Source organism: Carica papaya, chromosome 9 (genome assembly GCF_054855325.1).
Source record: "Carica papaya isolate Zhongbai chromosome 9, ASM5485532v1, whole genome shotgun sequence".
NCBI classification, from domain to species: Eukaryota; Viridiplantae; Streptophyta; class Magnoliopsida; order Brassicales; family Caricaceae; genus Carica; species Carica papaya.
In genome coordinates, this window is record NC_142317.1 from 22,836,835 (window position 1) to 22,862,475 (window position 25,641).

The 25,641-nt window shown below is 32.1% G+C and overlaps 1 pseudogene; it reads right to left on the reverse strand.

Annotated features, from left to right (window-relative positions):
* Positions 1-17,372: 17,372 nt before the first annotated feature.
* LOC110825778 (neutral/alkaline invertase 3, chloroplastic-like) lies at positions 17,373-21,635 on the reverse strand (annotated as a pseudogene).
* Positions 21,636-25,641: the final 4,006 nt, after the last annotated feature.

Genomic DNA, 25,641 nt, shown 5'->3' on the forward strand with positions numbered 1-25,641 from the left:
GATGACGCTATGTAAGGAAGTTGACCAAGAGTTGCCCCTAGCGAATATCGTGGCTCGAGCACCTAAATTCCCAAAGAAACCATGGTCTCGGAGCCAGCAAAGGATTTGATCACGTGATTATAATCAACGACCCCACCAGGCGAATGGGGTCCATAATGGGTGCAATGGCAATCAAATGACACCAAGTTTTTGATGGGCTTAATTGGGCATTTTTAAGATGTAATAAAATCACCATTTGTTCCTCCTCCTGTATCTTGTTAGGAGTTTGTTGCATTTGCTAGTACTATAGAGAGTTCAATAGAGTATTACTAGGAAGTAAGAAATTTATTCTTTAATTTACATGATATATGTTTTGTTATATATATCAAATTTTAATAACTAAATAGAAGTGAGATTTAAGTAATTTATATATTGGGGCAAGAAATTTTAATGAAATTCATGTTGAAAGGTTCAATATTTATAAAAATATATAATTAAGGATTTACTAGATAATGTTGTCCAGCAAACGATATAACATTTTCAATTGTTCTCAATTAATGTCTTTACTTAACTGTCTAAAAGTAATATTAATTTCTCTAACATGTGGTATAAGAGGTAGTAACACTCTTTATAAGGTATTACTTGGATAAAATCGAAATGTATTGCATCAACATCCTAATAATACCAAGCTTGGAAACTCATGCGTCCTTGTGTAGTGCTTTAGGACTTCTTACCTAATTTGGGATAAACAATGCTAAGGTTCAATAGTAGTTGAGGATAAGGAAGCTTTTGGCTTCTAGAGCTATTTTGAGATACCTGTGAGCTTACAAGATAGCTTTGCCAAAAGGTTGTCTAGAGTTTTAAAATTGCTCTCACATTCTAGACCTATCTTAAGACAACTGTGAGGTTTCAAGCATGTATTAGGTTTTAATAAAGCTCTAAAACTGCGGTATTAGTCTTTTCTTTTTTTCTTAATGTTATGTTGCACTAAAATACAAATTTGTTGTCCTAAAATTTAATTTGGTATCGATTTTATTTTATTTAATTATATGGTAAATTTTGTAACAAGTATAAATTTTTTACTTGATGAATATTTCTCTGAGTTTAGGTTGTTACTTGAGGATGTATAAGCTTTCATTTTGCATTTTGTTTCCTTTCTTAGTTGGATTCAAAAGTAGAATAAGAATAATACATAACTTAGCTAAAGATGAGTAAGGACTTCTGAAAGATAGATAATTGTTCATGAACCTACTCAGTTTTTGTTTCACTTACTCAGAGCATGATGGTTTTGGTCATTTACTTGAGCATGATGGTTTTTATTGCTAATGAATAATGATTTTATCTTAAGAAAATAATTTTATAGTGGGTGCTATTGTATTGACTTCCATTGTATAAGTTTAATTAGTATTAAAAGTAACTACTACTAAATTTATAGTTCAATCAAATAATAAAATAGAAACTAATTTGAATGAATTATTTAATATTATAATAAATAAGCAAATCAAAGGATGTAAATTTATTGTTTAAAATATAATATTTGACAATCAATTATGAGAATTGACACTTCAGTGAATAATGAGAGGAGATTGATGGTGACTATAATGAAATGCAACCAACACAGATAAAAGCTTTGGTATCTTGCAACAAAGTAGATCACATTTTCCTTATGTTTTAAGACAAAGATGAACTATTTTATTTTTAATTTTTTTGTACTCCTTTTTGTTGATACAAAAGTTAAACAACTCTTTTTTTCAAGTAAAGAAATAGATAGGGTGGGCACGAAATGGACACGAGTTCCTCTCTTTGTTGCATATTACCTAGCAACATTTTAACTTTTGTGATAGTCTAAATCAACTGTTAAATTATATTGTCTATTGTATAATTTCTAATTGTAATAGGACCTTTTTCAAAGGTATGAGGTACAAATTTTACACTTGATGAATATTTTTCTAAAGTTTAGGTTTTTACTTAAGGATGTTTAAGCTTTCATTTCGTATTTTGTTTCTTTTCTTCTTAGTTAGATTTAAAACTTTAATCGAATAGTACATAACTTAGCTAGAAATGTAGTAAGGACTATTGAAATATATATATTTATTCATGAGTCTAAGTTTTTTGTTGACTTACTTGAGAAAAATGGTCTTTATTATTCATGGATGATGAATGTTTCTTTTAAAAAAAGTAAATGTTGTAGTGGATGTTATTATATTGACTTACATTGCATAAACTAATACCATACTAGAAAGAAATATGTCTAATATTGTAGGTTAATCAAATAACAAAGTAGAACTTAACTTCAATGAATTATTTAACTCATACAAATGAACAAATAAAATGACGTACATTTAGTGTTTAAAATATAGTATTTGATGATTGATTAGGAGAACTGATGTTTTAATAAATAATGAGAGGTGATTGATGATGACTGCAATAAGAAGCAACTAATACAAAGATAGAAGCTTTGATGTCTTACAGTAGAGGGGATCAAATTTTCTTTAGGTTTGAGTACATTAAGATGAACTATTTTATTTCCTAATTCTTATGTATTTTTTTGCTGATATCAAAGTTAAATAAATTTTTTTTCTAAGTAAAGAAATGGATAGGTTGTGCATGAAAAGGACAAGTTGCTTCCTTTATTTGTTGTATATTTAGTTAGCGATATTTTGACTTTCAGTGACAATGTCTATCACCCACTAAAATTGTGTCGTTTATTTTCTAATTTTTAGTTGGATTTAAAAGTAACTTTCATTCCACATTTTGTTTTTCTTTTTCATAATTAGATGTAAAAGTGTAATTAGATAGTATACAACATAGCTAGAGATGTAGTAAGGACTTCTAAAAGATATAGTTCATGAGTTTTAGTTTTTTGTTCACTTGCTTAAGTAGAATGGTTTTTATCCATGATTTTTTCTAAAATGAAAAAGTAAATGTTTTATTGGATGTCATTATACTGACTTACATTGTTTACAGACTTATATAGTTTTAGAAAGAAGTACGATTAAATTTGTAATCTGTCAAATAACAATGATGATTTAACTTAAATTAATAATTTAATCTCATACAAATGAGTGAGTTAAGTAACATAAATTTACTATTTAAAATACAAAATTTAATGACCGATAAGGAAAACTGATATTTCAATGAATAATGAGAGGTGATGGGTGATGATTGTAATGAGATGCAACTAATAGAGAGAGAGAAGTTTTGGTATCTTGCAACAAAGGAGATTGAATTTTTTTAAGATTTTGACATAAAGATAAACTATTTTATTTTCGGTTTCTTTTGTATTTCTCTTTGTTAATATAAAAGCTAAATAATTTTTTTTTCAAATGGATAAGTGGCTTCCCCTATTTGTTGCAAATTTACTTTATTGCATTTTTACGTTTAATGACAATATAAATCTGCTGGTAAAATTTTATCACCTATTGTCTAATTTTTAGCAGTAATTAATTGTTCTCAAAGGTGCCAATATAATTCTTTTTATCAGTTGAAGTGATTTATTCAGAGAAAAACCATATTTGTTTTTTACACAATATTATAATGGATTAAACAAAACTCTTTTTAAAAAAAAAAAATTCTCATAAAATGTTTAGCAAGATTAATCCAAACTTGGAACACAAAATTCAAAAAAATGCAAATTCATTAATGCATACAATATTGATAACCTAAATATCAATCACTAGAAATGACCTAGACTATTAGCAATCTGTTATAAATACTAAACTCATTATAACTCTCTGCTGCTTTGGTTAGCACTGTAGATTCGAAGAAAAAAACAATCTCCCTTCTCTTGGCAAAACCATTTTTCTCTTCTCTAATCGTCTCGAAAAGGATGGATCAAAGCATACGACTCCTCAGCATGATCCACTCGATGGAACAAGAGGTTTGGTGCTTAACATCTTATCAATTTTTCTCTTATCTATTTATTGATCATGTATATATATCGATATCATTGATTAATTTGGATTCAATATTTGTTAAAGGATATGGTAGATCACTTTTTTGAAAAAGTATATGAAATTAAAGGTGTACTTGGTTGCAGTCCTAATTATTTCTCAGATATGCTCTCTATCTTCGTAGCTGAATCTAAAATGACCTTATCAGATATGGCTAAAGCTTTATATGTGTACATAATATATATCTTGATATAGATCTTAGTTGATATTAACCACGTTGATTAGTTAATGAGTTTTAATTATTTGGTCTTCTTCTCTTAATTTGCAGGGACAAAGTATTTAGTGCATATTTTCCTAAGATTTGCGAACTTTACTTCAAGAAAAAAGAAGCTGCCTCAAGGTATATAATTAATGCTAATCATCACAGCTCAAAACTCTTTAATTTAAAGTATTTATGTGTGTCATTATTGATCTAATAATATGTATTTAATACTAAAAATTCTCAAGTATAATTTTTGTTGGTAAAAATTCATACATTTTAATAACTAAATGATATGTCATGAGATGTATAGTGTGATTTGAACTCATACTCTTATAGATAAGGATAAAAATACATAGATATCAACCCAATAGATAAATAATTAATAATTTAATTAACCAAATATCTATTAGTAGGATATATATTTGATTGGTATATGTGTATACTTAATTAATTAATTAATTAGTTTAATAGTTGATGCATTTATTCTTTTACAAGAGATCATAAGTTCCACTGAGATTATACTTTTATGTGTGTTATCATTTGAAAGTTGCGTTGAATTGTAATTATTTTAAAAAATAATTAGCTAATTTTAATTGTACCCTTGGTGCTTGTCGATTGGCACTGAAATATGAGGAATTCATCAAAGCATCTGATGAAAAGAGTAAGGAAGGGTAAGCTTTCATACATAATTGACGTCATAAATCGATTAACATATCTATTTATTGTGCTTTTTTAACTTTTTTAATTTCTTTTTTTTTAAAAAAGTGTGTAGCGGCATTAGATGCAATAAAAAATGAATTCACATTGATGAAGGAAAAAATAAAAGTCCTTCTTGAGGTAATATTTTATTTTATATATTTTGTAGAATTTTATTTTCATATATATCTTTTTCTCTTATGGATTTTGTGAAAATTTTAACTGAATTTAAATTTGTAGAATTATACAGTATGAGTTTTACTTAATTAAAAATTTGTTTTGCTGGTTGCATAATTATAGCTATTAACAATTATAATAAATTCTAATAACACAGTAGTAGTTTAAACTTGTGTTTTATTTAAGATTTATGAGTTTAAGTTTCACTGAAGATGTAAAGTTTATATTTTAATAAAAAGTAAAACTATTTTTTTAATATTAAACATTATAGATTTTGATTTTAAAATCTTTATTATTATTATTATTAATTAATAAATGGGGTATGTATGCTGATATATTTGGAAACAAGCACCACGCCTTGCAAGCACAAGCGCACTCCTTTAAATTAACAGAAAGTTGGGAAACTCATGGGTCCTTGTGTAGTGCTTCAGGACTGCTTACCTAATTTGGGATAAACAATGCTAAGGTTCAAGGGTAGTTGAAGATAATGAAACTTTTGGCTGCTAGAGTTATTTTGAGATACCTATGAGGTTATAAGATAGGATTACCAAAAGGTTGTGCAGGGTTTTAAAATAATTCTCGTGTTCTAGACCTATCTTAAGACAACTATGAGGTTTCGATCATGTATTAGGTCTTAATAAAGCTCTAAAACTGCAGTGTTACATTTAAATCTTAAGGTTTTAGTCTTTTCTTTTTTTAATGTTATCTCGCATTAAGATCCAAAGTTTTTGTCCTAAAATTTAATTTAGTATAGATTTTGTGTTACTTAGTGATCTGGCAAATTTTGTACCAAGTACAAATTTTATACTTGATCAATATTTCTCTGAGTTTAGGTTATTACTTGAGCATGTTTAGGCTTTCATTCTACATTTTGTTTCCTTTCTTCTTAGTTGGATTCAAAAGTATTATAAGAATAATACATAACTTAGCTAGAAATGAGTATGACTGAAAGATAGATAATTGTCCATGAACCTCAATTTTTGCTTCACTTACTTGAGCATGATAAAGTATAACCTAATTTCTACGAATTATTTAATTTTATAGTAAATAAGTGAATTGAATGATGAATATTTATTGTTTAAAATATTGTATTTGACGACCAATTATGAGAACTGATGCTTCAGTGAATAATTAGAGGCGATTAATAGTTACTACAATGAAATGCAACCAACACAAAGATAAAAGCTTTGGTATTTTGCAATGAAGTAGATCACATTTTCTTTAGGTTTTAAGATAAAGATGAAATATTTTTTTTTTATTTTTTTTTTGGTACCCCTTTTTGTTGATACAAAAGTTAAGCAACTTTTTTTTTTTCCAATAGAAAAATAAATAGGGTGGGCACAAAATGGACACATGAGTTCCTCTATTTGTTGCATATTACCTGGCAACATTTCAACTTTTGTAATAGTCTAAATCAACCACTAAAATTATGTCATCTATTATTTAATTTCTACCTGTAATAGGATCCTTATTAAAGGTACCAGATACAAATTTTATACTTGATGAATATTTTTCTAAAGTTTGGGTTGTTTACTGACTTATGTAGTACTAGAAAGAAATACAACTAAATTTATAGTTCGGTCAAATAATAAGGTATGGATTAACTTGAATAAATAATTTAATCTCATACAAATGAGTAAACTAAGTAACGTAAATTTACCGTTTGAAATACGGTGTTTAATGACTGATAAGGAAAACTGATACTTCAATGAATGAAGAGAGGTGATGGGTGATGACTGCAATGAGATGCAACAACATAGAGAGAGAAGTTTTAGTCTCTTGCAATAGAGGAGATTGAATTTTCTTTAGGTTTTAGAACATAAGGATAAATTATTTTATTTTTAATTTCTTTTGTACTTCTTTTTGTCATTATAAAAGTGAAATAATTTTAAAAAAAATAAAGAAATGGACAGGTTGTGCATGAAATGGATATGTGGCTTCCTTTATTTGCTCCAAATTTACTTTATGGCATTTTGACTTTTAGTGATAATATAAATCTGCTGGTAAAATTTTATCATCTATTGTCTAATTTTTAGCAGTAATTAACCATTCTTAAAGGTGCCAATATAATGCCTTTCATCAGTTGAAGTAATTTATTTGAAGAAAAACCATCTTTGTTGTTTATACAATATTATAAATGGATTAAATTAAACACTTTTTTTTTTCAAAAGAAAATATTTTTTCTCATAAAATTGTTGGCTAGAATAATCCAAACTATAAAACAAAATTCAAAAATATGCAAGTTCACTAATGCATCGAATATTGATAACCTAAATATCAATCACTAGAAATGACCTAGATTATTAGCAATTTGTTATAAATTCTAAACTCATTATAACTCTCCGCTGCTTCGGTGAGCATTGCAAATTCGAAAAAAAAAAATCTCCCTTCTCTCGGTAAAACTATTTTTCTCTTCTCGAATTGTTTCTAATATGATGGATTGAAGCATGTAGCTCCTTGACATGATCCACTCGATGGAACAAGAGGTACAGTGCTTTAACATTTTATCTATTTTTTTCTTATCTATTTAGTGATCATGTATATAAATCAATATTGTTGATTGATTTGCATTCGATTTTTTTAAAAGGGTATGGTCGATCACTTTCTTGGAATGGCATATGAAATGAAAGGAGTGCCTGGTTGAGGTCTTAATTATTTCTCTAATCTGCTCTCCATGTAACACCCAACCTCTCTTTTTTTTTTCTTTTTATTAATTATTATTATATGAATATAATTATTATTTATGTAATTTTAAATTAAATTTAATTTAAATTAATTTATTTTAATGGAAATAATAATAACAATAAAAAGGGTAAAAATTATTTAGAGGTTTAACTGAAAATAATTCTGGAGAAAAGGGGTGAAAATTTGGGTTCTGGGGATATTTTTAAAAGACAAATCAGAAAATGGGGGTCAAAACGCAATTTAAAAAAGTTGTCACGTTAGCTGCCCGGTCCGTAGCCCCGACCAAGCGGGACGCGCCAGGTGGCAGAGACACTGACGCGGGAGGCCACGCGGGAGGGAGCCACGTGAGCGGTCCACATGCACGTGATCGAACGACTGAGATCCATTCCCGCGCGCACGGATGATCCAGATCAAAAGCGCGCACAGACGGCCCAGATTGCATCGCGCACGGACGGTCCATATTGAATCGTGCATGGACGTCCAAGATTGAATCGCGATGAATGGCCCAGATTCACTCCCTATTTAATCACGATCGGACAGTTCATATTTAAAGCAATGGACGGCTCATATCAAAAGCGGATGGGTATAAATAACCCCATCCGCACCCAAACCCTAACCTTAACCGCCAGAGCCCCTCGCCGGAGAAGACAGCCCAGCCACTAGGGAGTCGACCGTAGCCACCCGCCGCCGTACCAAAGCAATTTTCAACCATCAAAGGAGGTAAAAATTCTATGATTTGCTCAGAATTTGATTTTAAACCCACCTATGGCTAAATCAGAGCAGAAGCACCAGCCAATTGGAAGAAAAACGCTGCCAAAGCTCAGTTGCGCTGCCGCAGGGTGTTTCAATTTTTACCTCTGATGAGGCCCTTCCCGATTCCCGTTCGATGTGATTTTTTCACTGTTGTGATCACCGTTTCCTCCTCTACAGGTTGACCGGAGCAAAACACCCAACCGCAATGTGAGCCGGAGGAGCCACCGCACCGGAGAGCCCCACCGCCGGTGAGTTTCGGCTTTCTACATTTTTTTGGCCCACCGAGGGCTCTAAGTGTGTTTTCTCACAGGAACCGATGCAAGTTTGGTCGAATTCGACCGAAAATAGCCAACCCGAGGCGGATCACCGCTGTGAGCGACGGTGCCATCGTCGGAACACGGCGGAGCTGCCGTGCCAGAATTCCAAAATTGGCTGAATAGGCCCTGGGTCTGATTTTTGGGTTATTTGGGATATGTGTAGGTACTGTAAGCGCGTTTTAGTTCCTGAAAAAAAAATTAGGGAACCTAAGGACCGCCTGTAGGTGTAGTGACAATCTAGTTTTCAGCATCGAATCAAGTAAAGATCCCTCACCCTATTTTCTATAATGGAATTGGAGTTTAAATAAATGATAATACTTTATTTTGTATAAATTAAATAGATATGTATAATTAATTACGGTTGCAATTGGAGTCTGAACCGGACATTATTCTCTGTCGATTCTTGTTTGATTTATTTTACAGTCTAAATGCATTATGGTATCTAGTTTATCTATTCTATGGTTTTAAATGCATGTATCACTGCTTACTTCACTAATGTTTGATTTTGGGAATCTAAGATATGCTTGCTTTGTTGCATGGACGTTTCTTGTTTATATATTATTGTTTGAGTTGGTAACGAAGACCAAGGACAAATATGAATGGGATGTGATTTGATAAATAGATAAGATGATAGCCTCACTAGATATCATGCGAGATGGTGGACGAATCGGGTTCATAGGGAACCCTACCGTGAACGTCGTCTCATACTAGACGGGGTATGGGGATGACCCGCTTCACCCTCATACTGGACGGGGTATTGATGTTTATTATTTTGGCACTCATACTGGACGGGGTATAGGGATGACCCTAGAATTAAGATTATTAAGGAAAATGGTTCACGTGTAACGGGGACCCCTATGGATCCCCATGAATACTAGTATGCTGGTGAAAACGAGAAACGGTGATAATCAGTTATTGTTAATGAATACAGATTTATGATGTGTTTTATGTTACTGATTATGCATGAAATTGTGATCTGTATGATGTTATTGTCTTTATAGGTTGTTTTCACAGGTGCTCCAAGGGTAAAAAAAAGGTAAGTGGTTTTATTTTAAATAATTGAATTGGTTTAAAATTTGTGCTCCATTGGTTGTTTTTGGTTTTCTACCAATTTTTGCTTCTGTAACGATGATATAGTGTGATGTCCTTACTGGGATAGTGTAGCTCATTCCTTATTTAACCATTTTAGATCAGGAGGACCTAGTTCCCGAGCCTAATCCACAAGAAGACGGCGAGTAGATGCTAGATGCTTTATAGTTTCCTTTATTTTTCTCATTTCTCGTATTTCTTTTAGAGAACTTATTCCGTGGTATTGTTTAATACTTTTAAGTTGTTGTGTAAGGGATGTTAACCTTAATCTTTGATTTCACTTCCGCACTCAGATTATTATATGTATTTTCTTTTGAATTTCCGGGGCCGTTACAATCCACCTTCGTAGTTGAATCTGAAATCATCTTATCAGACATGACTAAATCTTTGTATGTGGACATAATATATATCTCGATATAGATCTAAGTAGTTATTAACCACGTTTGACTAGTTAATGGGTTTTAATTATTTGGTCCTCTTCTCTTAATTTGTAGTGACAAAGGATCTGATGCTGATTTTCCTGAAATTTATGAACTTTGCTTCAAGATTAAAGGAGCCTCCTTAAGGTTTATAATTAATACTAATAATCATAGCTCAAAACTCTTTAATTTGGAGTATTTATGTGTGTTGTTATTGATCTTATAATATGTATTTAATAATAAAAATTCTCAAGTACAAGTTTTGTTAGTAAAAATTCATGCAGTTTAGTTGTTAAATGATATGTCATGAGACATATAATCTGATCTGAATTCATACTCTTATAGATAAGGATAAAAGTATATAGATATCCACCCAATAGATAAATAATTAATAATTTAATTAACCAAATATATATTAGTATGATATATATATTTATTTGGTATATGTGTATACTTAGTTAATTATTTAATTAGTTTAATAGTTGATGCATTTCCTCTTTTACAAGAGATCACAAGTTTGAGTCAGATTGTACTTTCGTGTGTGTCATCATTTAAAAGTTACTTGTATTGTATTGCATTTAGTGTATATTGCCTAATTTTTCATGGGGCAACCAAAATAATCAGAGACAAGCTTCCCCACTAGCTCTGCCCCCCATTGAATGAAGGCTAAACATAGAAGATATGCTCGCCAAATTCATAACAGCAATGGACACTAGGCTGCAAAGTAATGAAGCCTCCATCAAGAGTCTATAGAACCAAATTGGGTAATTAGCAAATTTTATTTCTGAGCATGCTCAAGGAACTTTGCCAAGCAACACAAAGACTAACCTAAGAAAGCATGTGAATGCTATAGCATTGAGGAGTGAAAAACAGTTAGTGAATTGGAACCAAGGAAGATAACACAAGTAGATGAGAGCAACCCAAACAAGGAAGAAGAAGAAAAAAAAAAAGAGATCAAGAGATGGAGCTACCTAATCGAGGAGGAGAACACTTGAACATTCCATATTCGAGGAGATTAAAGCAATAAAAAAAAGTAATTTGGTAAATTTGTGTATATTTTTGAACAATTACATATTAATATTTCTTTGGTTGAAGCTTTAAAACAGATGCCTAGCTAGGCAAAGCTCCTAAAGAAGATTCTCTCAAAGAAGAGGATGTTAAATGATGTGGCCATGGTAATGCTTAATGAAGAATGCTCAACTATTTTACAAAACAAGATGCCATTAAACTTAAAGGATCCAGTTAAGTTTACTATTCCATGTAACTTAGGTGATCTTTCAATTGAAAAAGCATTATGTATTTAGAAGTTAGTATCAATTTGATGCCATATGATACTTACAAGAACCTAGGATTGAGAGAACCTAAGCTTACTAAGATTATTTTGTAGTTAGCATATACATCTATTAAAATTCCAGTTGGAATAATAGAAAATGTGCTAGTTAAGGTTGATAAGTTTATATTTCTAGTAGACTTTGTGATCTTAGATATGGAAAAGGACTTTGAGATACCAATTATCCTAGGAAGACCATTTCTAGCAATTGTTAGAGCTTTAATTGATGTTCATGATGGTAAATTGACTCTTATGGTATTTGATGAGGAAATTTCTTTTTATATGTCTAAATCCATATGATACTTGTTTCACGATTGATATACTTGATTCGATCGTGCAAGGTGTTTTTCAGGAAAATTACTTTAAAGATGCAATAAAACAAGGTTTCATGAATGGAGAAAGGAGTAACATGAAGAATGAAGAAGTTAAGGAGCAAGTAGATTTACTAGAAGCGATACCTTAGTTTAATGCACAAAAGAACTTCAGATTTGAGGAGATTCGTAACTCTCGTGAAGATAAAGACAAACCATCAACTAAAAAACCATTAGACAAGTTGAAATCAAGGTGGTCGGGACCCATGGATAGGGGTGGACCTGGCTCTCTCCAGGCCAATGTAGGAGTATGTCCTAATTCAAGTTCCATCTTAGAGGAAAGACTAGATAAGCTAAGTAGGGTGCAAGAAAGAATTGAAGAACGCTAAAGGTAAATTGAGCATTATATGATGGTGTTCTTTCAGCATATAGGATTCCAACCCCCACCCTACCCACCATAAGACAGTTAGTCTCACTTTTGTTTTTATTTTATTTTATTTTTCATTTTCTTTATATTTGTTTTTCAGTCTATCTTTACCTTTTATATCTTTTAGTTTCCTTCTCTCCTTTACCAATAACTTGCTTGTTTAATTCGACTTTGGTGTTGTCAAAATGTTTTTAGGTTTTTTTTTTGTGAACTTCATCGAGGCTGCAATGGACGCTACTCCATCAAATTTTCAAAGAAGTTTCATTTCTTTTGTTGTCATTGCCTTTTATTTTTTGGCTTTGTGAACTATGGGGACATATTCGCAATTGAGTGTGGGGGAGTGGTATTCTAAATCTATATTTGTTATTATCCTCTAAATCTTAATTAAATCTTAATGAAGTTCTATGGTTTGATCTTGATGTATCCTGTTGCGTCATGACTACCTATTATAATAATTATGGCATTAAATCTATATGTACTGGATAAGATTATTTGTGGAAATAGTTTAGCAATGGAAGTATTTGACCTTATTTAGTTTATTCAGGTTTTAAGAGTCTAAGATCTTCTACATCCTTTGAGTCATGAAATTTGTTCTTCTGTCTAAATTGAATAATTCCTTACAAAAGAAAGCATATTTAGGTATAGAATTAGATATATATGTATGCAATAATAATAATAATAATAATAAAATACTCTGCTGATCACTCAATTTTACACCACCAAGGGGTGTAGCTTAGCAGTTTGACGTTATGCTAGCTTAACCAGAGGTCTCCAATTTGAGCCTTGGGAAAGCAGCTGCCTTTGGTAGGGAGAGCTTACTCCTTAGTGGACCGATTTGGCTCAAAGAATAAAATGTTGATGATGAGTAAAGCTAGTAAAAAAAATACTCTGCTAATCACTCAATTTTACACCACTAAAGGGCATAGCTTAGCAGCTCGACACTATACTGCCTAACTAAAGGTCTCATTTTGAGCCCTGCGAACGCAGTTGCATTTGGTAGGGAGGGTTTACTCCTTAGTGGACCGATGTAGTTCCAAAAATAAAATGTTGATTATGAGTAGAGCCAGTGGCCATTCAGAAGTGTGATCAATTGAGTAACCGGGGCTGGCATCACCAATGTTTGCTCTCGCGTAAAAAAGTCGATTGACATTATGAACAACTAATAAGGTGCTTTAAAAAAAATTAAAAAATAAAGGTGTATGTATGCCTACTCCTTTGTCAACTGAGCTTGAGTATGTTTTGGATTATAAAGTTTGGATACTACGAATGATTGAACAACTCATAGAATGTTTTGAATACTAAATTTATAAGAATAAGATCAAACTGGATGGGGTCTATCTTCTAAAGTTATTGAATTATCTTATATAGATGATTGTGCCTTTTTACATATTATTTTGTGTTATCTTAAGGTAATATAGTTTTGATGAGGAGGATTTCATTAATGTTTTTGCTGTGGAATGGATTTAAGATTGCTTGAGGACAAATAAAAACTCAAGTGTGGGGGAGTTGATATAATTGAATTTTATAAATATTTTTCTATTTTATTTGAGTTGATTTTGATTGATTTTTGCCAAATATGTTGTTGGATTGTCTTTGGCACTTTTTACGAATGATTTTTGGACTTAAAAGCAAATTAGAATGGGTTGGAATAAGATTTGGGCAAAAAATGGTTGAAACATGAAGATGTGTTACGGAGCCAATGTTTCTTTTTTTGAGGAGTGAGACATGGCCATGTTCTTGAAAGACACGGCCGTGTGCCCTATACTAGGTTAACACATGGCCATGTGTTAAGAAGGTAGCGTTTCTGTTTTTCTCGATGAAAGAGACATGATTGTGTGTCTGGGAGACACAGCCATGTCATGTCTAAAAGCTAAAAATTGACATAATTTCGAGGAAGACATGATCTTGTGTCAATTTGACATGGCTGGGGCGTGCCAGATCAGAAAATAAGGTTTTGAACGATATTAAAACAAGAGGATCTAAAAAAAAAAGGGGAGACTGGAGGAGGAAAGAAGAGAAGACAACTGCAGAAATCAAGAACTTCTTCTACTCGGTTATTCTTTTCATGTTTCCTTTAGATTTTATTCTCGTATTTTTCTTTATGATGTATAACTGAACTCTTTTCTTTGGATCTTTGATGAAATCCTAATAGATACTTTGTGATTTTCTTATTAAATCTATGAAAGGCTTTTTCCCCAATCCCTATGTTTTATCTTATGACTAAATGCATAAATAGATTGATCACTTATTTATTTACTTATGGTGAATGATTAAATTGAGAGATTGATTGTTCATTAGAATAGCAAGTTAGCACAATAGATTGAATGTGAGTAGAGATATTAGGCATGATCCATATATTTGATGATTGAATGTTAATGCACTGATTCATACTAATCCATAGAGATATGTGTGTTACAATGAAGAAGGTAAGGTAATTGATCTTTAGTAAGAGATTACTACATGATTGAATGAAATTGGGGGAAAGTTCTGGTTGTAGATTGAATTAAGAAAATTCATAGTTGAACTTAGGGTGGATTCTAAGATCTTGACTATTATTATATCTTGATTGTTAATTAATCTGAATTCATTGTTTTTTTTTGTTATTAAGTTTTAATTTATATTCATTCTCTTAGTTGTTAGCCAAATACTATCAATTAGTTGTGATTCTAGTAATTGTTATATTAGTCCTCAAGGGAAGATATTCGAATTTACCACTATGGTACGTGTTCGAACTAGTGCACTTGCTAGTGAGTTCACATCACAACAATAATTATTAGTAGGAATGTTGTATTTGATGAAGATGCAAGCTGGAGTTTGGAAAAAAAAAATCAGATAGCATTTAGTTTGAAGTTCCACTTGAAAATGAAGCTCCACTAACTAATGGACAACAACCAACTCCTTTAAATACTTCCAGCTCACCTTCTTCAACTCCATCAGCCTCCACTTCTTCAAGTTCTAGTAATAAAAGTTCATCCGATGATGATACTCCTCCAAGAAAATTCAAGCCATTAGCTGAAATTTACGAGGCTACACAAGCCTTATTTGTAACTAATCCACTAGAAGAAGCAACTGAGAAGGAAGAATAGCATCATGCAATGATGGAAGAACTTGAAGCAATTCGTAGAAATGAAACATGGAATTTGGTGGATCTACCGAAAGACAAGAAAACTATTGGAGTGAAATGGGTGTTTAGAACAAAATTTCAAGCAGATGACAGCATAAAAAACTGAAGGCACGGCTTGTGGTGAAAGACTATGCGCAACAACAAGGTGTGGATTATGATAAAATATTTTATCCGATTACACGGTTTGAGATAGTGAGAATTCTAATAGCTTTAGCTACTCAATTAAATTGGCCTATTTACCAATTTGATGTCAAGTCAGTGTTCTTAAATAGAGAGCTGGATGAGGAAGTGTATGTCTCTCAACCTAAAGGTTTTGTAGTTCATGGGAAAGAGGAGTAAGTGTACAAGTTAAAGAAGGCTCTTTAGGGCTTAAAGCAGGCTCCGTGGGCATGGTATAGCAAAATTGAGTCATAGTTTTTAGAGAATGGCTTTGAGAAAAGTAAGAATGAACCCACTCTTTACTTTAAAACACAAGGTAAAAATGATTTCCTCATTGTTTGCCTTTATGTTGATGACATGATATACATGGGTTCATCTTCTTCTCTTACTAATGAGTTCAAGTTATGCATGAAAAGGAAATTTGAGATGTCAAATTTGGGTTTGCTGAATTATTTTCTTGGGTTAGAGGTGAAGCAAGTTGAAGATGGAATTTTTATGTCACAAGGAAAATATGCAACTGACTTACAAAATTCAGCATGTTTAGTTGTAAATTTACAGCAGCACTAATGAATTTGAATGAGAAGTTGTAGCTTGTTGATGGAACTTAACAAGCTAACACAAGCCACTTTGAAAGCTTGGTTGATGGGTTAATTTACTTGACCCATTCAAGGCCAGATAGAGCTTTTTCAATTGGACTAATTTCCAGGTTTATGCACAACCCTTCAATGCATCATCTAGGGGCAACCAAATGAGTATTGCGTTATATGGCTGGAACACTTGATTATGGTTTGTGGTATGAGAAAATATCATATTTCAGACTGGCTGGGTTCAGTGACAGTGATTGGGCTGGTTGCTTGGAGGATAGAAAGAGCACTTCAGGTTACATATTCAATCTCGGATCAGCTACTATTGCCTGGAGCTCAAAGAAACAAGCTACAACAGCTCTGTCTTCATCAGAAGCAGAATATGCAGCTGCAGTGACATCAGCTTATCAAGCAGTATGGTTCAGAAGAATTTTGGCAGATCTCAGTCAAGAGAAAAATGAAGAAACTACTATTTATTATGACAACAAAACAACAATTATTATGTCCAAGAATTCAGTTTATCATGGGAGAATAAAGCATGTTGATATTCAAGTTCACTTCATCCGTGATCTTGTGGCAGATGGGTCAATTAAATTATAGTATTGCAATACCAATGAGTAGGTAGCTGATATTTTTTCAAAATCTCTCCTACGACAAGCATGTCTACTTGAGAAATCTGCTTGGTTTTTGCAACTTTGAATCAAGGGGGAGTATTAAAGACTAATTCAATATTGACAGCTGGATATTTGACTGACTTTTGGATTTATCTCCTAAAATTTCTGATGTTTTGTCAATAGTGATGGAATTTGAGTGGCAAATTATTCTACTATTTTTTTTGTTTTTAGTTGAGTTGTAAAGCTTATTTAAAAGGCATTTCTAGTTGCTGAATATATCATCCCACTGCACTTAAAATTCCAGCAACAGTTCATACCCATTAAATGTTTTGATTAATATTTTTATTTTTCTACTGCATTCATTTCTTGTCTGTTATATTTTTATTTGCTGTTGTAGTAAATTTGCAGCAAGTCTGAGTTCAACAAAGCTCTCTTCTCCAAAACTGCCAACATTCCTTCATTATTGCTTTATTTTATAAAACATCAACAAGGTGCCATATCCAATATGGATTCAAGCATGACAACTCAGGAAACTTATCCCTAAATATAACTGCTACAAAGGGTTCTTTGGGACAATGAACAAAACATTAGCTGCAGAGAGAATATTTAAGCATAACAAACTAACCTGCCATAGTAAAGTTAGCCAAGAACCACCATTGTGGTAAGAGCAAGGCCTGCATCAGAAGGAAATGTAATGAGAAAGCCGACGATAATGAAGAAATATATCATAAATAAATAATACAATAGCAGATATCTTACATGTTCTTAGGATCACTACCAGTGATTATTTGCCACTCTTGACCTTCAAGAGTGGGATAACATATCTTGAATGCATGTCTGCTACCAAATCTGCCCATTTCGCTTCAATAAGATCCAGCATGGCATGTGACTGGTTAGCTGTTGCCAGACTGCTTACAATAAACCACATGTTTCCTAGAGAAAAAAATCAGAAATCCATATGTGATAGCTGTAAGTTTCCAATTAGATAACCTCCTTTATTGGGCATCCATTCCACCAACCAAGGAGAAATTTGATATGGGTAAATGTTGAACTTATTAACTGCATCATATGAGTACTCCTCAATCTTGTAATGATAAATCTCATTCAGTTTTTGCAAATCAATCCAATAATACTTCCTGATGTGGAATGAAAGAGCAAGTAGGCGATTATTCAGTGCCAAGATAGGATCAGCTGATCCATCTTCTAGAGTAAGTATTTCATGTGCACAAAGTAAGGCAAAATAAAATAGTGCCTACAAGAAAAAAAAGGGATTAACTGGAGATACTAGAAGAAAAGAAGGTAAACAAATAAGATCTCTCTGTTACCAACTTATAAATTTAAATAATGGCCGATTCATATAGGCTAGTGAGTTAGATCATAATCTGCTATTTCCATCATTATGTTACAAACATACTTAATGCAGAAACCAGATCTCCATGGTGTCAAACATGTAAGCTATGAACTATCTCAAAAATATATGCTATAAACTATACAATCTCCATCATTCTGGGGAGTTACACCATTCGAAAACAACCAAAAATACAATGAGTAACAATTCCAATAGTTGAACATTTTCTGAATCAACCAAACTGGAATCATATACTTATTACACCTGCCATAAACTCACTTGAGAAGCACCAAGATATGATATCAATTTAACTCAAGCTTGTCAAGTACTTAATCCTAGCTTTATTTTTAAACTTCCACTGTTATTTCCCAAAATGATTTAGTTTTATAATTTCACTTCCAACACAGTTGCTGGAACAAGCTCTTATTACACCATGTGCTAAATTATTTTGTACCCCCACTCTTTTGCTACAAAAGTCACAAGCTCCAAGAAATCAAAAACTGAATACCAAATGTCCATTAGCATTTCAAATGAACCATAAAGGCAATTTTTCCCTTGCTTGAAATAAACAATTGACAGGCACATATGGCTATTCAAAAAACTGTTAGAACGAAAAAATGAATATGCCTTGATGATTCCTCATTCCACATACTAATTCCATATTCTAAATTAAAAAAATACTATTTCAATACCAGGAGAACTAATCACCTCGATTTCGAGAGGATGACCATGAATTCCAATCGTGCAAGAACCATCAGTCACCAATAATGTAGCAAACATGTTAAAACCATAAGCAAGACAAAGCTTCAATATCATTTTAGTTCTAGTTTGCACGTCAACTCTCTCCTGAACAGATAGATCAGCAGAGCACTTTCCATATGCACGCAATCCACCATAAACCTACAAAAGAAGTAGAGGTAAAAAGAATTATGAAAAAGGAAAAAAAGTAAAAACTCGTCATGACAAACAAACACAATGCATATTTCATCTTCTGAACAACTTCTGGCATGGTATAAAGTTTGCCGCATACCATAATAGACTGGTGCAACAATGCTAATTGCTACCTCTCCAAAGTAAGGATCCAATGCTTCTTCTATAGCAGAATCATCACAATCTAAGGGAACAGTTTGCACCATGAAACTAGTAAGCATCAACCCCTGATAAGGTCTCTAACAGTGCATCATTTTTCGTAGCTCTGTAAAGAAAATCAAAAACAAAATACATATCAATTATGTCTGAGGTGAGCAAGAGACTAGGATATAATTTATCGGATGGTCATGGCCCCACCAGGGATCGCTCATGCACAGATTTACCTAGTACTCAAAGAATTTTCTAAATTACATCACTGCATGGGTTTTTTAGGTGCCAATAGTCACATTCTCGCAACTATGAAACAAGTAGTCAATTTTATTCACAATATGGTTACATATCAAGAAGATTCATTAACATAATCATAATCCTGTAAAAATATTATAGAAAAGACATGCTCTCCTATGTACATTCAACCACACATAAAAACCAGTTACTAAGAATTTATGGAATTATCTTGATAGCCAGATTTGAAAGTAAACTCATTGATAGAGGTTTAACTATGTCGACTACTTATGAACAAATTAGATGGATGCTTATTTGAAAAAGTACCTTTCTCTTATATGATATTTTTTTCATGATCAAAAAGCGCCTAATCAGTAGAGAGATTTCTTAGAAAAGCCCAGCTGAGATATGAACAATAAAAAGAAAGATGCATATCACGTGTATCTGTTGCACTTCTTAATTTACAGAAACAAGCAAAAAAGTGTTTTAGTCCAAACTACTATATAAAAATGATTAATTGCCAGAATAAAAAGCAAATGCGATCCTACTAATAAAATTTCACATTATCTGCAACTAAAGGGTATGAAAGATAAAATTCTGAATAATGTTATACTCTCCCTTCAAAAGAAAGGCAATGCTAGAAGGTATAAAGTCATGGATAAAGACTTGATCATAATTTAACATATCGGAACTGGTGGGATCATTGGCAGTAAAAGTTCCAAGAGGACTCCCACAGTAATAAGCCACAGAGTCACGCAATAGGTCCCATGCTTCATCTTCAATAGAATCTACAATGGCCTTCTGAAAGTTAGTCGTAACTGGTCCAGCTGTACAATTAGATGTTAAACTCTCCTTTTACTATTTCAATTATTTAACATCCCCAAATTCCAGAACACTCAGTTTATATCCCCTATTATTTAATTTAGTTCATTAGCACTATCCACAAACCATGCTCCATTTCTTTCAGTAGTTGTTCCCCTAAACTTTTCATCATGTTCTAATTTGCAGCTTAGAAGCTGGAATCTCTTTGTTGTTCTATTCCTAAGCAATCCACTTCTTAACCCCTTAACTAGTTGGGATCCCATGAAACCTAGTGGCATAGTAGGACACATGAAAAATTGTTTAAACCTCTATGCCCTTTTTTTCAAAAAATTTATAACTCATTTAGGATGAAATCTTGAATCCAATTTGCTAAAACATGGATCAGAATTAAAAGGACTGGGAATAGTTCTAGATAAAACGGGTAAAATTGCCCCAGAAGCTCCCATAGACATAATGCTAATCAAATAATTATAACCTCTCAAACCTCAAACCCATATTTGATCAAACTGCACCCAAGAGATTCCTAACCCGATCGAAAAAACACCTTCCTCCACTTTGATTTCAAGAATGATTAACTTTAAATCAAAAAACAAGCAAAATGAACAAATCAAGGCATTAGATTCATTGCAAGTATTTTAATGAAAACTTTCAACTAAATTAGACATTCAGCCCAAAAGCCAAAAATTCAACAATAAAAAGGAAAATAAACTTTGACACTCAAGGAAGACTAATGAAATTGTAACACCCTGTCCATCATTGTGCTTAATTAATTTGAAAAACCCTATTTATCCTAGCCTTTAGGACACATTGAACTCATTTAATTTACTCCGTAAATTACTATCGTAATTCGTGAATTTTGTAGATTTTAATTTGATTTTATTTAATTTTATCTTAATTAATTCTATTTTTATTTAATTACATTTAATTTTATTTTATTTTATTTAGTAAAGAAAAAGAAAAAAATGAAATTTTGGAAAACCGACAAAACGGGAAAAATCCCATGGAAAAATCCTGCGGGGAAGGGAGCTACCTGCACGGCCGCCTGCGAACTGTGCGCGCACACGCGCACAGTGGGGGCAGGACGTGTGCATAGCGCACACGTCCCATCCACATGTGCGGCGCGGGGTCAAACCCTGCGCGCATCTTATCGCGCGCAGGCGAGCCCTCCGTGCGTCACCTCACATGTCGTCCGCGCAGCAAGCTTGCGCAAATAGGCAACTGTGCGCTTGGGGCCTACAGGCAGTAGGTCTGCATACGAGGAGGCTAGCTTCTGCGAACGCGGCAAGAGGGTCGTGCACCATTAGGTTAGCTTACAGTGCCTAGGTGAGCCATTGCCACCTCAGGCAGTGTGTCGCCGGCAAATGAGACTCTCTTCCCTCGTTTTTCATGCCGAGCATCTTTTTTCTCTCACTCTTCACCGAATTTCACCATTTGGCATGAATATGATGGTTCCTAATTTCTATAAATAGAGCCTTCCCTTCTCATTCTTCCACAAACTTCCATTCTTCTATTTTTCAAGAATTAGAGAGAGAATAATCTAGAGAGAGAAGGAGAGAAATAAAGAAGAACAGTGTAGAAGAAATTATCAAGGTTTCAGTAAGGAATTTAGTATTTTTTTAAATGTCTTAAGAGATAATTTTAGATAAAAAAATTATTAAATATAATAATTCTGATTTTGCCTGTTTTACATGTTTTTATGTTCATAGGTCTAATAAGTTGAACTATTCTTAATTTCAAGCATGTTATTTGATTTATAAACACTTGACGATTTGCATATACTAATATGAAGTCAGTGTTGTTACCTAGAAAATAAAAAAAAAAGAAAAAAAGTGTGGAATGAAGAATGAATCATTTGAAGTATGTATCTGTATTGACATGTATAATGCATCAAGTGTCTCATTACGTTTTTTATCTCTAAGGGATATCTGTTTCTCTAACCCTATTTGGGGTATCTGTTTTTCCCTCCGTCATCTGGTCTGGAAAGACATAAGAGGACTGCTTCCTATGGATGATGGCGTACCCTTCGACGAGAGTGGTGACACAAATCTCTGTTAGGGGTCACCTTTGGCTAAGTACTGTCATGACTATAGAATATCTGATAGGATCACTATGGTCGGTACGGCTGTAGTCATAGATCGTACCATGGTTTGACAAGCTGGAAATATGCCTGAGCAAATTGTTGTTATCTATATATGATCTGGTCATTCCACATGAGTAGTTGAAAATCTGTATCTGCCTTCAGAAATGAAAATTGTAACAAATTCGAAAAGCATGACACAAAATCTGAGCATTTCATGATTTATTTGATTTTCTCTATTATTTAGTATGATGTGTGTTTGTTTTGCTTCTATCAACGTGCAGTTTTCTCTAATAAATAAATTATTTTCATAATGTAAGATAGGCCTACAAAGTAGCCAAATGGTAAGTATTTATGTTAGAATAATTTACTTTTAAAATCTTACGATATTATTTAAATACTTCTTTCCTTACTAAGTATATGAAACTCACTCTTTCTATGCCCCTCCCCCTCCCCCCGATGAGGAAGAAATTGAGAAACTGCCTGTTGACCTACCTATTGAGGTTTATGAGGATCCTGTGGATCCATAAAACTTGAGTGCTTGATCATTCTCGCACTCTGATGAGTCCAATAACATAGTGAAAGAAGTGGCCCTCTTTTGTATTTTGACTTTATATTTTGTAGCCATTTCTAGCCTCAATTATATATATGTAAATGGAACTCATATATATTTGTAAGGGATTTGTATTAATTTGTTCTGCTGCATAAAATTTTGTCATGCACTCGTAATCCTGTTTCTGTATCTGATACCCATTACCTTAAGTAGCATTTGGCATGTCACAGAAATGATGCTACAAATATATGTAATACATCTATTCTTCCCCTTTATTTTCAGGAACCAGAGAAGAATTATCTTCTACTACCCAAAAGTCAGATAATAGGAGTACTCAAACGGTGATAAAAACTCATCAAAAGCCAAAAGCTAATGATTACGAGACAGTGATGCAAATTTTTTGTAAAAAACAACAAAAAACATCCAAATAACCAGTCAATTCATGATAGAACTTAACAAAAGTCCTACTAATTGGACCATTCATAAATCAAGGATTCCAAAAGAAGAAAAAAAATATCATAGCTTAAATCCAAACCCAGATGAAGTGATATTAAAAATGAACATACTCTAAAACTAAATCAAGAAAATAAAAGAAAAAAAGTGCATACCTAACATGAAATAAAAAGTGGGTTTGTATCGAAGCAATGTTTGAGAGTAGAAAAATCTGGAAAAAGAGAAGACAATGTTGTGTGGTTTCAATATCTCCACACAACCAATAATAATGTAATTGTATATATCATATTTAGTTTTGTTTTGGATAATTGTGGATCATTATAAATAAATAAGAAATTATATGAAAATTCCACTTGCTCTTTTTTTCTCATCTTGTCCCTCTGTTTTATTTATTCATTTCATTTGATTATTTTTTAATTCTATATCTAAATTTTCTCTCATTTTTCTACTATCTTTTCTTTTTCTCTTTGCTTTTTCTTTTCTCTGAATCACATGGCTAATGATAAGTGGATGTGCAAACGAAGGAGATATCTTATAGTGAGGACAAGCACACTATAAAGCAGTACCAAAAAAAAGTTGTTTAACTTTTGTATCAACAAAAAAGAGTACAAAAAAAAATTAAAAATAAAATAGTTCATCTTTGTCTGTTGCAAAATACCAAAGCTTTTATCTTTCTGTTGGTTACATTTCATTGTAGTCACTATCAATCGCCTCCAATTATTCATTGAAGAATTAGTTCTCATAATTGGTCATCAAATACTATATTTTAAACAATAAATATGCACCATTCAATTCACTTATTTATCATAAAATTAAATAATTCATTCAAATTAGGTTCTACTTTATTATTTGATTGAAATATAAATTTAATAGTATTTGTTTTTGGCACTGAATCAACTATGATTTTCTTTTTAAGAAAAAATCATTATTCATTAACAATAAAAAACATCATGCTCAAGTAAGAGACCAAAACCATCATGCTCAAGTAAGTGAAGCAAAAACTGAGGTTCATGAGCAATTATCTATCTTTCAGAAGTCCTTACTCATCTCTAGCTAAGCTATGCATTATTCATATAATACTTTTGAATCCAACTGAAAAGAAAGGAAACAAAATGCAGAATGTAAGCTTAAACATCCTCAAGTAATAACCTAAACTCAAAGAAATATTCATCAAGTATAAAATTTGTACTAGGTACAAAATTTGCCATATAACTAAGTAAAATAAAATCTATACTAAATTAAATTTTAGGACAAAAAATTTATATCTTCGTGCGATATAACATTAAAAAAAAAAAGAAAAGACTAAAACCTTTAGATTTAGATGTAACACCGCAGTTGTAGAGCTTTAGTAAGACATAATACATGCTCGACACCTCATAATTGTTTTAAGATATGTCTAGAACACTAGAACAATTTTAAAACCCTACACAACCTTTTGGCAAAGCTATCTTGTAACCTCATAGGTATCTTAAAATAACTCTAGAAGCCAAAAGTTTCCGTATCCTCAACTACCCTTGAACCTTAGCATTGTTTATCCTAAATTACCTAAGCAATCCTAAAGCACCACACAAGGACCCATGAGTTTCCCAACTTTATCTTAATTTAAACAAGTGCGATTGCACTTACGAGGGGTAGTGCTTGTTTCCAACTGCATCAGCGTACATACCCCATTCAGTGAAAAATAATAATAATAACAATAAAGATTTTAAAATCAAAATCTACAATGTTTAATATTTTTAAAAAATAGTTTTAATTTTTATTAAAATGTAAACTTTACATCTTCGTGAAACTTAAACTCGTAAATCTTATATAAAACACAAAAGTTTTAACTACTACCATATTTTTATAATTCATTATAATTATTAATAGCTATAATTATGTAGCTGACAAAATAGATTTTCAATTAAGTAAAACAAATACTGTATAAGTCTATAAATTTAAATTGAGTTAAATTTTTTACAAAATCCATAAGAGAAAAATATATATATGAAAATAAAATTTTGCAAAATATATAAAATAAAATATTACCTCGAGAAGGATTTTATTTTTTCCTTCACTAATGTGAATTCATTTTCATTGCATCCAATGTTGCTACGCACTTTTTTTAAAAAAAATTAAAAAAATTTAGAAAAAAACACAAAAAAGAGATATGTTAATTGATTTATGACGTCAATTATGGATGAAAGCTTACATTTCCTTACTCTTTTCATCAGATGCTTTGATGAATTCCTCACATTTTAATGCCATTCAACAAG